The following is a 15,813-nucleotide window of genomic DNA, read 5'->3' on the forward strand; positions in this document are numbered from 1 at the left end:
GCTACCAGGTTGAGGAAAGTAAGAGAGAGAATATGGACTGAGGCCAAATCAGCGTACTGCTCGCCTGCTCCCTCCCGGCCAATGAAAACATTCATGCTCTTAGTCAGAGGGAGTCTGTTTATCATCCAACAGTACACAGTCTCCTAACCAAACCAATCGACAGGGAAATGATATGTGTTTAGACATACAGGGGCTTGCTCGTTGTGAACAGACAAAGCTTGGACTTGCACAGTGACAGACAGAAGCTGCAAAACAGATTCTCCTCACAATAAAAGAGGTCTACCAGTGTTACATGAACCATGCAAAGTTGCTTAGTTTGTCAAGCAACCTAGTTCATAGTAAAAAATGCACAATAGAACAAGAATAGCAATTCATAATATAACTATTTTACTGTTGCTTACTTGTCATATTAAATGAAATAACATACAGGGAAGTGGACAGTTTATTATTTGTCACCCAGGTCAGCGAAATACTGAGGTCTTGAATGCTTCCTGGCCCACACTACTGTACATCATCAAATATTCTAAATCTCCCTATGTGAAGTCCATAGAATAAAAATGATGATCATTCAATTTCTATGACAACGTCATCCTGTCGAGTGCTTCCGGAACGTACTTATTTACAGGCAAGCAGAGATGGACTGTAGGGGAGGAATATATGAGTGAAGAGACTCAACTTAATCATGGACTGTCTGTGGTGAGTTTCTGAGATAATGAACACAAAATGAATTTGTTATAATGTCAAAAATGTACTGACCCCACCTCGATGTTGGGTCCATAAATTGGGAGGCCATCTTCAGCCGCAAGCAGGCATGCACAGTTGCGCGCACACACACACACACTACTACCCCTGACTTGTTTTACTGCGACCTGACACTCTGGATAAATCGCTCTCATAATTAATCTGTCCCACCCCCTGCATTTTAACTCACGAAAATGATGCACCATGTGGGAACCATCAAATCCCAGTACAGTGCAGTGAGAGATGTAAATCTTGTTTTCCGGCGTAGCCGCTCTGCTCAGTGTTGGGTTGTGTCCCAAATGGCACCCTATGGGCCCGAGTCAAAAGTAGTGCACTATATAAATAATAATATGCCATTTAGCAGACGCTTTTATCCAAAGCGACTGACAGTCATGTGTGCATACATTTTTACGTATGGGTGGTCCCGGGGATCGAACCCACTACCCTGGCGTTACAAGCGCCATGCTCTACCAATTGAGCTACAGGGAATAGGGTGTCATTTGGAACACATCAAGTGGAGTGAGATCATGGCAGGGGCATCGCTCTGTTCCAGGCACTTCCTGCCTCCCTAAACATATTACTGACTGGGTTTATAAGACACAGATTTAATGACTTCCATAAGAGCACAGTGAGTGACACACCATCAAGCCCTACTGCACCTGCAACCTCTCGGCTGAACGCTGAAACTATAGGCCAGATAAAGTGCACTTTTAATCACTCTTCACTCTGCAAAAATAGTGATTTTATTTCACATTATGACTTTGCAATAATGATATTATGAATCAGCTCTGAAACAATTTCATTACAGTTGCCATTTGTCATTCTCCTGTAGAATAAAACAATGCAATGATGCATGATGAGAAACGATTCCGTGACACCAGGCTATTCACCTCTATCTGCTCTCCTTCTTATACTAGTACTCGCTGTTCCTCTCCTTCTATCTGTTCCTCTCCTCGACCTTGCCAGGGAGACTGAGAAAGTATCTGCCCATTTCCCATGAAAGCTCAGCAGCCCTGTTTCCTGTGCTGGAGCTTAGGGGAAGGCATGGGGGGAGGTGAGAGAGATGAAACGGTCCAGGGATGAGAACACAGTGGCAACACATCAAACTTGTCTCTCTCTCTCTCTCTCTTTCCATCTCTCTCTCTGTCAGAAACCTCTGTCTGCACCAGTTTGCGGTACGCACCGACCACCGTCACAGAGAGAACACACAGGAACAAAATCTCTCATCACCATAAGCGACCCCTCTGGACCCGTTGGAGGAGATGGCCGATCTGTTCCCATCCTCATCCTCTGGCTTTATGAGTATAAGAGCCACATGTTAGATGAATTAGCTAGGAAGCATATCAAGACTGGACAAAATGTGTTGAACCAGTGTCCCATGTCCAATGCAAACTAACTTGCGTCAGAAAATATCTACCAGGCTGCAACAGACCCTAATTGATTATCTTGTGGTTTATCATTGGTAGAAGTGTGAATGGGCCAGACCATGGCCATTAGAAGTGTGAAATATGAAGTTTGGGTGGATGTATAGAGACAGGTTCTGTGCTGCTGCTGTTCTGCTTGTTACCCAAGCCCAGCGTGTTTAATGTTCCCCCTGGAGAGATGACCTTTACCTCCCCCTGCTGATGGCTGGCTTCAACGAGGCTTCGCTGAGCCTGTTTGCTGGGCCTTGGGTGACTGAATGATTGCTCCATGTTTATTTTCCTCTGAGAGGTGGAAAAACCCCACCCTCCCGACCAACCCGGGGCCGCTGGAAGGGGTTGGAGCGGAGAGCTGAGGAGCGGTGTGGAGCTGGCAGCACTTCCACCATTTCTGGCATCAGCGAGTTGTAACATCTTATAACCACAGTGTGGTTTTTATAGGGGGAACATTGAAGTTCACGGAAAACACACAATTTAACTTTGAAAGAGTACGTCATTTGAAATAACTATTGGAATTTCTGTTTTGTGTTATAAGCTTTATAATTTCATTGGATAATAGTTCAACTGAGAGAGTTTGGTTTTTATTTGTAGCTACGCTCCTAAATCAATTTGCTCAAAATCTGTGCAGCAGCCACAGACTAGAATGAAAAAGGTTGGTTCACACGATGAAAAAGTGTCAGGCTAAGTAACGTACACGGGGAGTCCCATGTGGCCCCTATCCTATCTGTTTATGTGTTTCACATAGTGGTTAGTCATACCCAGGAGCCCTCTATTAAAGTTAATGGCTTTTCTCCATCAAGTGCCTGACTTACATTCTCAATTAGAGCACCTATAAAGTTACCCACAGGCTGTAACTTCACACTGGATTACACTGAAGAAGAATAGACTCAAAGAGCCCTGATGGAATTTAAAGCGTTTTCGGTCTTCATGTATTGCTTCCATCCCTCTCCTTGTCTCAAACCAGGGACCCTCTGAACACATCAACAACAGTCACCCACGAAGCATCGTTACCTATCGCTCCACAAAAGCCATGGCCCTTGCAGAGCAAGGGAAACAACTACATTAAGGTCTCAGAGCGAGTGGCATCAGCGATTGAACGCTACGCATCGCTAACTAGCTAGCCATTTCACACCGGTTATATTCAGAAAGAAAACAATACCTACCTGTCCAGGGACTATAGATTAAAATACAGATGAAACCTAAGTGATGTAAAGTAATCCAGCTGTGAGGGGACCTTGTTGAGAGAGATACATGTAATTATTATCTATTAGCCTCTTCTCTAGCCCCCCAGGATACCACACCACACACACACACCATGCCTGAGTAAGCCCTGTGTAAACAGCTGTGTTCCTGCTGTGTGTTAAAGATCTAAGGGCCTGGGGCTGGGTTTCTACTAAGCTAACATATAGAATTGTTTTAAGATGGTCATACTAAGGATCATTTAGCTATTGTATTTTTTTATTTTAGGACCCCTATAAGTATAAAAAATAAAAATCTATCAAAAATGAGTATGTTTTGAAGTGTCTGTCCTACCATGCTGTGTTGTCATGTGTTGCTGCCATGTTATGTTGTTTTCTTAGGTCTCTCTTTATGTAGTGTTGTGGTGTCTCTCTTGTCATGATGTGTGTTTTGTCCTATATTTTTATTTTTAATCCCCCGTCCCCACAGGAGGCCTTTTGCCTTTTGGTAGGCCGTCACTGTAAATAAGAGTTTGTTCTTAACTGACTTGCCTAGTTAAATAAAGGTTAAATAAAAATAAATATCTGAGAGACCCATATTTAACCCCTTTTTTTGGCACTAAAGTACTTCCATATATACACTACCGGTCAAAAGTTTTGGAACACCTACTCATTCCAGGGTTTTCCTTTATTTTTACTATTTTCTACATTGTAGAATAATAGTGAAGACATCAAAACGATGAAATAACACATATGGAATCATGTAGTAACCCAAAAAGTGTTAAACAAATCAAAATATATTTTATATTTGAGATTCTTCAAATAGCCACCCTTTGCCTTGATGAAAGCTTTGCACACTCTTGGGATTCTCTCAACCAGCTTCACCTGGAATGCTTTTCCAACAGTCTTGAAGGAGTTCCCACATATGCTGAGCACTTGTTGGCTGCTTTTCCTTCACTCGGCTGTCCGACTCATCCCAAACAACTGACATGTACGTGTTCGTGAGAGTCTCACCTTTCAATCGATGGTGTGGTCATATCCGTGTGTAGCCCAAACTGTTTGGACGCTACAGAGAGAAGTTGGCAGATCGGCGGTACCGACTTCAGATTAGTGCTGTGAGTGCTAGTGTTTTCGTGAGAAGACCGATTCAAACACCGCTTTGGCTCTGCCACATTCCACCGCCGACATCGGCGGATGCAGTGGATTGAGACCATGCAAAAAACCCGGATATCTCTAGCTTAAACAGACAGTTTTGATGGGGATTTATTATTATATTATGTTAATGTGATTTCCGCCAGGGCGAGGACATCGACTCTAAGGAGTTAAGTGGATCTAAGTGCACAGCAAATTTGCGGGTGTTAATATCTCGGTGTTGAGGTAAAAAGTGTTGTGAATGTTATATCTGAATGTTGATTCAAGTGGGTTTAACACCAGTGGAATTGAAATTGACGTGTTGGTGTTGTTGTTACTCGACTGTGTTGAGTTAATTTCCGTGAACTCTCTTAGGGCTCCATTCAATCCGCATTGTGGAAATTCAGCTTTACAGCGTGATTTAAATTTAAAAGGCAATGTTGTCGCTTCAGTTTAGCAAAGACTGTTTTCACGGTAAATGCTGCTTATGTCGGCTCAATTGGAAATTACCTTAAAATGTAAATTGCGGAATCTGTAACGCTTCAGTTTTACAAATTGAATTGAGCCCTCAGAGTGAAAAACACATTGGAGGGGCCTCATTATCATATTTCCCAGAATGCTTTGCTGCAGGTTGCTTTTTAAAATGTTTTAATATCTACAGTATGTTTCTGCATGCACATTGATTGATTAATTGAGTTTATAATACACAAAGATAAATAACATACATTTAATTTAAAAAATGAGTTGCTTCCAATAGTTTCTATTTTTTCGAAGAGATTGTCAGTTGGATAGGCTCTCTGCAAACTTTTCTATATCTTACCTATCATATGAGTATCTTTTTCTGACAAATAGGATTCCCTCAACATTGCTCTGAAAGCATTCAGGTCGAAATGTTGTGATATAAAACGTTTAAGTTACATATATTTGAAAATGTCTACATTAGTCAGTCCAAAATTGCTTTTGAATTCTGTCATGGAAATGATTGTATTTCCTGTTACCAAGTCATTTACGGTTTCTATGCCTTTAGTTTTCCATGTGGACCAATTTATCGGTGAATTCTGAAAAGCTATCCAAAGATTGTTCCACAGGGGTGTGTTTTTAGGGAGTGATATTGGTTCTTGTAGAATACGTTTCATTTTCTTCCATATTGTTATAGTGTTCTTAACTATGAAGTGAAAAGATTCTGGGGATGAGCTTGCGCATTTTCAATATGTACCATTGTTCCTCTTTAGTGCATTTAACAATATGTCGCAAGTAAAAGCCTTGGGTTGCGAGTTGATAACAATAGAAAATCTGGAAGGTTAAAACCACCCTTAGATTACATTTTTCTAAACTAATGTTTGGACTTATTTCACCCGTTATTGAGATGGTTGTTCTAGTTTAGATGGTTTAGGTAGTCTCATATATCAGTCTTCCCTACCTTGGCAGTCATTCTAACTGCAAATTGTAGGTGGTTAAAAGTTCCAACCTTTAGATATCCTAATTCTGTCTGGATTCCAATAGGAATTATATAACACTTTGCAAGCCAGCATAATATAACTGCCGATGTGGGCTGCAAACCATGAGTTTCTGACCACTGTGTTAGGTGAAAACTAGGCTGTCAAAGTATGGTATTGTCAAAAAAAGTAATATATCATTTTTTATGATAATATATTCACTTAAATGAAAGCCATAAATGCAACAACCATGTCTCTGTCACTAGCAAACACAGTCATGGGTGGTACTGGTATCTCTAAAAGTCACTCGAAGGCATCCTGGTAAATAAATATGCAAATAAGGCTTTATACCCTACAGTGTTAAAACACACAAAAATGATTTACTGTAACACCACAGGTGTTAATTCTCTAATACTGAGAAAGTGTAACAGCATCAGCTCTAATAAAGTGTTAATTTAAGTTGGAATTTGCAACATCCATGGTGTTAGGGACCCAACAGTCTTGGGCTGTTTGTTTATCAACACTTTTAAAAGTGTTAGTTTAACACTATTTTGGTGGGTCACATATACACACAGTAAGAAAGTGTTACATTTAACACTGTGGGTGTTAAAATTCTGATCTCAGGTAGGACTTTGAGCTAAAGCCTACAAGTTAGGGTTATGACTGGCCGAACAGACACTTGGATGGGAGGTGGCCTGAATGGTAGCCTAGTCCAGCCAGGTTGCTCAAGATCCACTGCGAAATTTGATGTCCATCCAGGTAAGCAGGACATCGGGAGATGACTTAAAAACTGGCCACTAGGGGCAATGGTGAGTGTTATTACCATTAAATAGGCTTGGGGTTTGCTAGGACATTGTGGACAGGGATGGTGAATGGGCGTAAGCTGTGAGATCTGGCTCTGAGTGTCACGTGTTCAATTTGTTTTAACCCAAACCTTAACCCTTACCTCAACCATTCGGAATGAATGCCTACACTTAACCGTGGAGTTGCTGTTTTTTAACCCTATCCCAAACCTTAACACTTAACTTAACCATTCTGAATTAATGCTTAAACTTAACCTTCGAAAACTGACGTTTATGGACAAAAGTCGGATTCTGCAGTGAGACTGAGAGCTTGTTGGCCTAGTCTCCCATGACTCTGCCAAGTCTTCAATCAACCATACTTCCTCAGCTCTTGAACATGACACATTACAGAGGCACTGACATGTAGCTACACCACCGGACACCTGACAGACCCCAGCAACCACTCCCCACAACCCCACCGTACTAATGCCCAAGACAGCTAGTCAGGGCATACGTGCTCCAGCCTCTCTCAATGCAATTACGGATATGAATGCCCTTACACATAGTAGGGTAGGCTACTCAGGAAAAGTCCACTTGGTTTTCACCTCATTAAAAGGGTATGTTGTTATTCTGTGGCAGACTGGGGGACTGAGCCATTACAGCAGGTACAGCTGTTTTAACACTCTGGCCTGGCAGCCTGTCAGTGTGAATACAGTACACATCTGTGAGATATTTCAACTGGATTTGGAGCTCAACACACACACACACCCCCTCCTCTTCTCCAGAGAGTGCACCTGCAGGGCCAGACAGGGAGGCAGACATTAGTTCTTCTCTCCCAGAACCCAGATCACGACTGCAATGGGCTCATCAGGCTTGAATTCACTGTATTGAAATGGAATTGACAGAAACCCTGATTGACTCAAACACCTTTTTCCCCTACAGCTTACAGGTAACTGCAAAAACAAAGAAAACACCAACAAAGTTTACCCCTCATTTACTCAAGTGTTTACTTTATTTTGTAAGTATTTTCAAAAGTGTGTGGAGATGATTTGTACACTACATTCAAAGAGATTTCTTTTGATGCTTGGTTTCTTTTGAGTCTCAGGATTTGCCTAGTCTGCATTTTCCTTTTGTTCTAGTTGATGTCATGCTACAAGCCCTTGATGTTTAGTTCAAACTCTCACAATATGTCCATTGTGACCAGGGATAATCCTCCTGTCCAGCACACTGGTACTGTAGGCATGCATGCCCAGGGACAGGACATGCATTACGTCATACAGCTAGCACAGCTCTGGGCACATATGAAAGTGCTTATAATTAGTTATCTGCTGTGGCATGGTGGAGTGAAGGTCTATGGTACTTTAAATCAAACCCACCCACATCACCCACATGAGCTGTGGCTCTCTGGATCAGATCGAAGGGGGATTTCTTTGGTAGTGTGTGTGCGCGCGTGCATGCATGTGGAGCATTACGTTAGCATTACATTAGTCTCACAGAGGAAAAGGCCCTAACAGAATGGAGGAGAGGGGCCTGGCTCTGGCTTGGCAGTAGTCCTAAAGTACTGAAAACATTTCACTCGTGGCAGTGAACAGTCAGCACCTGAGAAAACATTCACATGAAATTGAAGGAGAAATTAGCAAGCAAAATTGTCTGCTGCTGGAATCACACACAAACGAAGGCCAGCGAGTAGACTGAAAGCCAGATTAAACAACTACTGTAGCAGCCAGGGGGGAAACCTGGGTAGAGGAGCTAGCTGAAGTTTTAAAAACTAGATTGTGTTTAACAAAGACATTTCCTTATCGTGTAAATAATAGAGCTGAACAGTAATGATGTTTATGCTAACTCCTGTGAAACAGTTGTCAGGTTGGAAACAGGGAGAGTTTTAACTCGCTGTAGCAAAAGGTTACTTTGCTTACTCATACGGGACTCTTGGCTTCACTTTGACTTTAAACAGCCTTTTGCGTGCTAACTTTAATTAACGTTTCTTGGAATATGTATACACCGATTAAGACAAATTGAGAAACAGATTACCCATGTAGTAAGGACAAAAACGTCTGTGTGTCTGCCAGAAAAGTTAATATAATGACTTTATGAAATTACAATTGTGTTGAGTAAAGAGTTACAGGGAAATTCAAATTGACATCCTAAATGTACAAATAACATCCTTATAACAATTAGGGCTGGATTAAATCTATATCGCCAAAGTATTGTGGAAGATCCGCGTTAAAATGTAAAGGTAAATTCCGATTGAGCCGACCTATGCAGCGTTTAGTGTTAATGTAGTGTCTGCGACCACGGGAACATACAGTGGGGAAAAAAGTATTTAGTCAGCCACCAATTGTGCAAGTTCTCACACTTAAAAAGATGAGAGAGGCCTGTAATTTTCATCATAGGTACACGTCAACTATGACAGACAAATTTAGGAGAAAAAATCCAGAAAATCACATTGTAGGATTTTTAATGAATTTATTTGCAAATTATGGTGGAAAATAAGTATTTGGTCACCTACAAACAAGCAAGATTTCTGGCTCTCACAGACCTGTAACTTCTTTTTTAAGAGGCTCCTCTGTCCTCCACTCATTACCTATATTAATGGCAGCTGTTTGAACTTGTTATCAGTATAAAAGACACCTGTCCACAACCTCAAACAGTCACACTCCAAACTCCACTATGGCCAAGACCAAAGAGCTGTCAAAGGACACCAGAAACAAAATTGTAGACCTGCACCAGGCTGGGAAGACTGAATCTGCAATAGGTAAGCAGTTTGGTTTGAAGAAATCAACTGTGGGAGCAATTATTAGGAAATGGAAGACATACAAGACCACTGATAATCTCCCTCGATCTGGGGCTCCACGCAAGATCTCACCCCGTGGGGTCAAAATGATCACAAGAACGGTGAGCAAAAATCCCAGAACCACACAGGGGGACCTAGTGAATGACCTGCAGAGAGCTGGGACCAAAGTAACAAAGCCTATCATCAGTAACACACTATGCCGCCAGGGACTCAAATCCTGCAGTGCCAGACGTGTCCCCTGCTTAAGCCAGTACATGTCCAGGCCCGTCTGAAGTTTGCTAGAGTGCATTTGGATGATCCAGAAGAGGATTGGGAGAATGTCATATGGTCAGATGAAACCAAAATATAACTTTTTGGTAAAAACTCAACTCGTCGTGTTTGGAGGACAAAGAATGCTGAGTTGCATCCAAAGAACACCATACCTTGTATGCCTTGGTTTCTTAAATGACTGCCTCGCCTGGTTCACCAACTACTTCTCAGATAGAGTTCAGTGTGTCAAATCGGAGGGCCTGTTGTCTGGACCTATGGCAGTCTCTATGGGGGTGCCACAGGGTTCAATTCTTGGGCCGACACTTTTCTCCGTGTATATCAATGATGTCGCTCTTGCTGCTGGTGACTCTCAGATCCACCTCTACGCAGACGACACCATTTTGTATACATCTGGCCCTTCATTGGACACTGTGTTAACAAACCTCCAAACGAGCTTCAATGCCATACAACACTCCTTCAGTAGCCTCCAACTGCTCTTAAACACTAGTAAAACTAAATGCATGCTTTTCAATCGAACGCTGCTGGCACCCGCCCACCCGACTAGAATCACCACTCTCGACGGGTCTGACCTAGAGTATGTGGACAACTACAAATACCTAGGTGTCTGGTTAGACTGTAAACTCTCCTTCCAGACTCACATAAAGAATCTCCAATCCAAAGTTAAATCTAGAATTGGCTTCCTATTTCGCAACAAAGCCTCCTTCACTCATGCTGCCAAACATGCCCTCGTAAAACTGACTATCCTACCGATCCTCGACTTCAGGCGATGTCATTTACAAAATAGCCTCCAACACTCTACTCAGCAAATTGGATGTAGTCTATCACAGTGCCATCCGTTTTGTCTCCAAAGCCCCATACACTACCCACCACTGTGACCTGTACGCTCTTGTTGGCTGGTCCTCACTACATGTTCGTCGTCAAACCCACTGGCTCCAGGCCATCTATAAATCACTGCTAGGCAAATCCCCGCCTTATCTTAGCTCATTGGTCACCATAGCAGCACCCACCCGTAGTCTGCGCTCCAGCAGGTATATCTCACTGGTCATTCCCAAAGCCAACACCTCCTTTGGCCGCCATTCCTTCCAGTTCTCTGCTGCCAATGACTGGAACAATTGCAAAAATCTCTGAAGCTAGAGACTCTTATCTCCCTCACTAACTTTAAGCATCAGTTGTCAGAGCACCTTACCGATCACTGCACCTGTACACAGCCCATCTGAAATTAGCCCACCCAACTACCTCATCCCTATATTGTTATTTATTTTGCTCTTTTGCACCCCAGTATCTCTATTTGCACATAATCTCTTGCACATCTAGCATTCCAGTGTTAATACTATTGTAATTATTTTGCACTATAGCCTATTTATTGCCTTACCTCCATAACTTGCTACATTTGCACACACTGTATATATATTTTCTGTTGTATTTTTGACTTTGTTTTTTTACCCCATATGTAACTCTGTGTTGTTTTTATCGCACTGCTTTGCTTTATCTTGGCCAGGTCGCAGTTGTAAATGAGAACTTGTTTTCAACTGGCTTACCTGGTTAAATAAAGGTGAAAAAACAACAACAATAATAATAAAAATAAAATAAAAACTATTGTGAAGCATGGGGGTGGAAACATCATGCTTTGGGGCTGTTTTTCTGCAAAGGGACCAGGACGACTGATCCGTGTAAAGGAAAGAATGAATGGGGCCATGTATCGTGAGATTTTGAGTGAAAACCTCCTTCCATCAGCAAGGGCATTGAAGATGAAACGTGGCTGGGTCTTTCAGCATGACAATGATCCCAAACACACCGCCCGGGCAACGAAGGAGTGGCTTCGTAAGAAGCATTTCAAGGTCCTGGAGTGGCCTAGCCAGTCTCCAGATCTCAACCCCATAGAAAATCTTTGGAGGGGAGTTGAAAGTCCGTGTTGCCCAGCGACAGCCCCAAAACATCACTGCTCTAGAGGAGATCTGCATGGAGGAATGGGCCAAAATACCAGCAACAGTGTGTGAAAACCTTGTGAAGACTTACAGAAAACGTTTGACCTGTGTCAATGCCAACAAAGGGTATATAACAAAGTATTGAGAAACTTTTGTTATTGACCAAATACTTATTTTCCACCATAATCTGCAAATAAATTCATTAAAAATCCTACAATGTGATTTTCTGGAGAAAAAAAATCTCATTTTGTCTGTCATAGTTGACGTGTACCTATGATGAAAATTACAGGCCTCTCTCATCTTTTTAAGTGGGAGAACTTGCACAATTGGTGGCTGACTAAATACTTTTCCCCCCACTGTAGCTTTTAATTGTCAATCGCGCTATAAAGCGGATCTTCAGATCTATGGATTGAATAGAGCCCCTAGAGGGGATTTCCACATAACACGATAATTCGGATAGCCACGGTAGCTTCGCCCTCGTGGATGCTAGCAAGATAGCAAGCAAGGTAGGTAGTGCTAGATATCAGTAGGGGCTGGAAACTATTGTGAGTTTCAATTGGTCAATAGCATCGCGATATCGCAGAGTATTTGCATAAGGTTCAGCTTTCCCCAACTTTGGTCCTGCCCTGTTCACACGTCCTTGCCTATGCTCAAATCGCCCAACGATCCCAGTCCACTTCACTCCATTGAAAATGAATGGGACTCTGTTGTTTCATTGCCCCGATGGTGTTATGTGGAAATGCACTGTTAGGCCTAGATTCAATCAGATCAAGCTTTAACAAGCGATAGCAGATGTTTTGGGGTGTTGCATTGGAGCCCTCAAATCGGTCTGCAGTTGCTCTTGCGATCATTGTAACAAAGCCACACACGCCCCACTCCTGTTAGAAGTTCAGAAGGAGAAAGTGTAGGCTGTATAGAAATAATTACGCTCAAATTGAAAATCATTAAAGAAAAGAATGAGGATTTCTATCATCCTAATGGAGGTGTAGATTACATCTCATGTTCCAGTGTTACAACTTGTAAACAAGGCTGCATGGGATATCTGTTAACACTAATCTATCTAACTTAGCTTTTGGGTGATTTTGCTTAATGTATTGTGCACTAACAAAGGAACACTTCAAACAATACCACCAAGTACACTAGCCATTGATTTTGCATCCCCCTACAGTAAAACTACAATTTCAATCATATCATATGTGAGTGTTTAAGGTTTTTGGACATCATTTATGTTTCTGATAAGGACCCATGATATTCATGAAAGCCTACCCTACGGTGTTACAGGAAATGAAGAAAGGAAAGGAGACCCAGGAGGACAGTTTTTCTTGTCAGCAGTTCCATAGCGTGTGAAATACCGAGGTCAGTTATTCTTTCAGGCACTTTCTCACCACTGTCTGGCAGAGAGAGGACTGTAGCTGGAGCACAGACAGTCAGAGTCTGTGTTCTGGGAGCAGGGAACCTTTTGTTAGCAGATATTTGATAACACTGCACAGATGACAGGTCACCTTCATTTGTCATCCAAGAGCAATAGAGAGAAGGATAGAGAGAGGGAGGGAGGAGAAGATCTCATGGAAGCAGCCGGACTATGGAATGAATGGGTAACACTAGCGTGAATGGACATGACATGACACTGGTAACATTGTATTGTAATTCTACATTTTAGTCATTTAGCAGACGTGCTTATCCAGAGCGACTTACAGGAGCAATTAGGGTTAAGTGCCTTGCTTAAGGGCACACAGACAGATTTTTCACCTAGTCGGCTCGGGGATTAGAACCAGCGACCTTTCGGTTACTGGCACAACGCTCTTACCCACTAAGCTACCTGCCGCCCCAATTCTAGCTTCTCTTCTATCAAAAGTGATACAATAACAGTCTATAATTTTTTAGGCACAAATTAATCTGCCCTGGAAGGGAAACTGGGTGTGTTTAGATAGCCTAATTCTGAAAATAATTCCACATCAGATCATTTTCAGAGCCAATCTGATTGGTCAAAAGACCAATTAGTGTAAACATATCATAATTGGTTTGCCTGTCTAAACTCTGATACTGGAAATACCAACTTCTTGTTTCAAAATCAACTCAGTCAAAAGAAGGATATAATAAACTGTTCAAAGACATTATGGATGAATACCAGATATTGTAGCTTGTACTTTCACTTAAACAGAAGTACAGTCGTTTAAAATAGTTGGGATCCTATTTTTGAAATAGTTCAAATAGACAACATACAGAACATGTATATCCCAAAGTACAAATGTATTCTCAAACTTTGTACCAACCACGGCTTGCAGAATCCTCTTACAATAAGCAAAATATTGTTGGCATAAATATGAACATATTCCTAATAATCCCAGTAATTGCATTCAGATGGAAATAGCAAAAAATACAGTTTCCAACTGGATAATTTTTGATTATTTAAACTTTATTTAACTAGGCAAGTCAGTTAAGAACAAATTCTTATTTACAATGACGGCCTACACCGGCCAAACCCGGACGACGCTGGGCCAATTGTGTCCCTATGGGACTCTCAATCACAGCCGGATTGTGATATGGCCTGGAATCAAACCAGGGTCTGTAGTGACGCCTCTAGCACTGAGATGCAGTGCTTAGACCGCTGTGCCACTTGGGAACCCCAAAATAAACATTGTATTAGACATCTTTTTTTCTTTATATATATTTTTCTTATATTTTAACTCTGCATTGTTTGGAGAGGGCTCATAAGTAAGCATTTCACGGTAAAGTCTACACCGGTTGTATTCGGTGCAAGTGACAAATAAAATGTGATTTTATTTGGGCGAAGCGTGAGAAGACAAATGCACTGTTCTGCTGCCATCTAGTGGACACTTTGGGAATTGATACTAAGTTAAATGGCTTTTAAATATACAGTCTATTTGGAAAGTATTCTTACATTTACATTTTTGTCATTTAGCAGACTCTCTTATCCAGTCCAGAGCGACTTACAGTTAGTGAGTGCATACATTTTTCATACTGGCCCGCCGTGGGAGACGAACCCACAACCCTGGCGTTGCAAGCGCCATGCTCTACCAACTGAGCTACACGGGGCCCTTCCCTTTTCCACATTGTTACGTTACAGCCTTATTCTAAAATGTATTAAATACATTATTTTCCTCATCAATCTAGACAATATCCCATAATGACTAAGCAAAAACAGGTTTTTCTAAATTTTTGCAAATGTATTAAAAATAAAAAACAGAAATACCTTATTTACATAAGTATTCAGACCATTTGTTATGAGACTCTAAATTGAGCTCAGGGGCATCCTGTTTCCATTGATCATCCTTGAGATGTTTCTAAAACTTGGAGTCCACCTGTGGTAAATTCAACTGATTGGACATGATTTGGAAAGGCACACACTAGTCTATAGGTCCCACAGCAAAAACCAAGCCATGAGGTCGAAGGAATTGTCCGTAGCGCTCCGAGACAGGCTTGTACCAAGGCACAGATCTGGGGAAGGGTACCAAAAAAATGTCTGCAGCATTGAAGGTCCCAAAGAATACAGTGGCCTCCATCATTCTTAAATGGAAGAAGTTTGGAACCACCAAGACTTTTCCTAGAGCTGGCCACCCGGCCAAACTAAGTAATCGGAGGGGAAGGGCCTTGGTCAGGGAGATGACCAAGAACCTGATGGTCACTCTGACAGAGCTCCAAAGTCCCTCTGTGGAGATGAGAGAACCTTCCAGAAGGACAACCATCTCTGTAGCACTCCACCAATCAGGCCTTTATGGTAGAGTGACCAGACGGAAGCCATTCAGTAATAGGCACGACAGTACGCTTGGAGTTTGCCAAAGGCACCTAAAGGACTCTCAGACCATGAGAAACAAGATTCTCTGGTCTGATGAAACCAAGATTGACCTCTTTGGCCTGAATGCCAAGCGTCACGTCTGGAGGAAACCTGGCACCATCCCTATAGTGAAGAATGGTGGTGGCAGCATCATGCTGTGGGGATGTTTTTCAGCAGCAGGGACTGGGAGTCTAGTCAGGACCGAGGGAAAGATGAACGGAGCAAAGTACAGAGAGATCCTTGATGAAAACCTGCTCCAGAGCTCAGGACCTCACACTGAGGCGAAGGTTCACCTTCCAACAGGACAACGACCCTAAACACACAGCCAAGACAAGGCAG

Source organism: Coregonus clupeaformis, chromosome 40 (assembly GCF_020615455.1).
Source record: "Coregonus clupeaformis isolate EN_2021a chromosome 40, ASM2061545v1, whole genome shotgun sequence".
NCBI classification, from domain to species: Eukaryota; Metazoa; Chordata; class Actinopteri; order Salmoniformes; family Salmonidae; genus Coregonus; species Coregonus clupeaformis.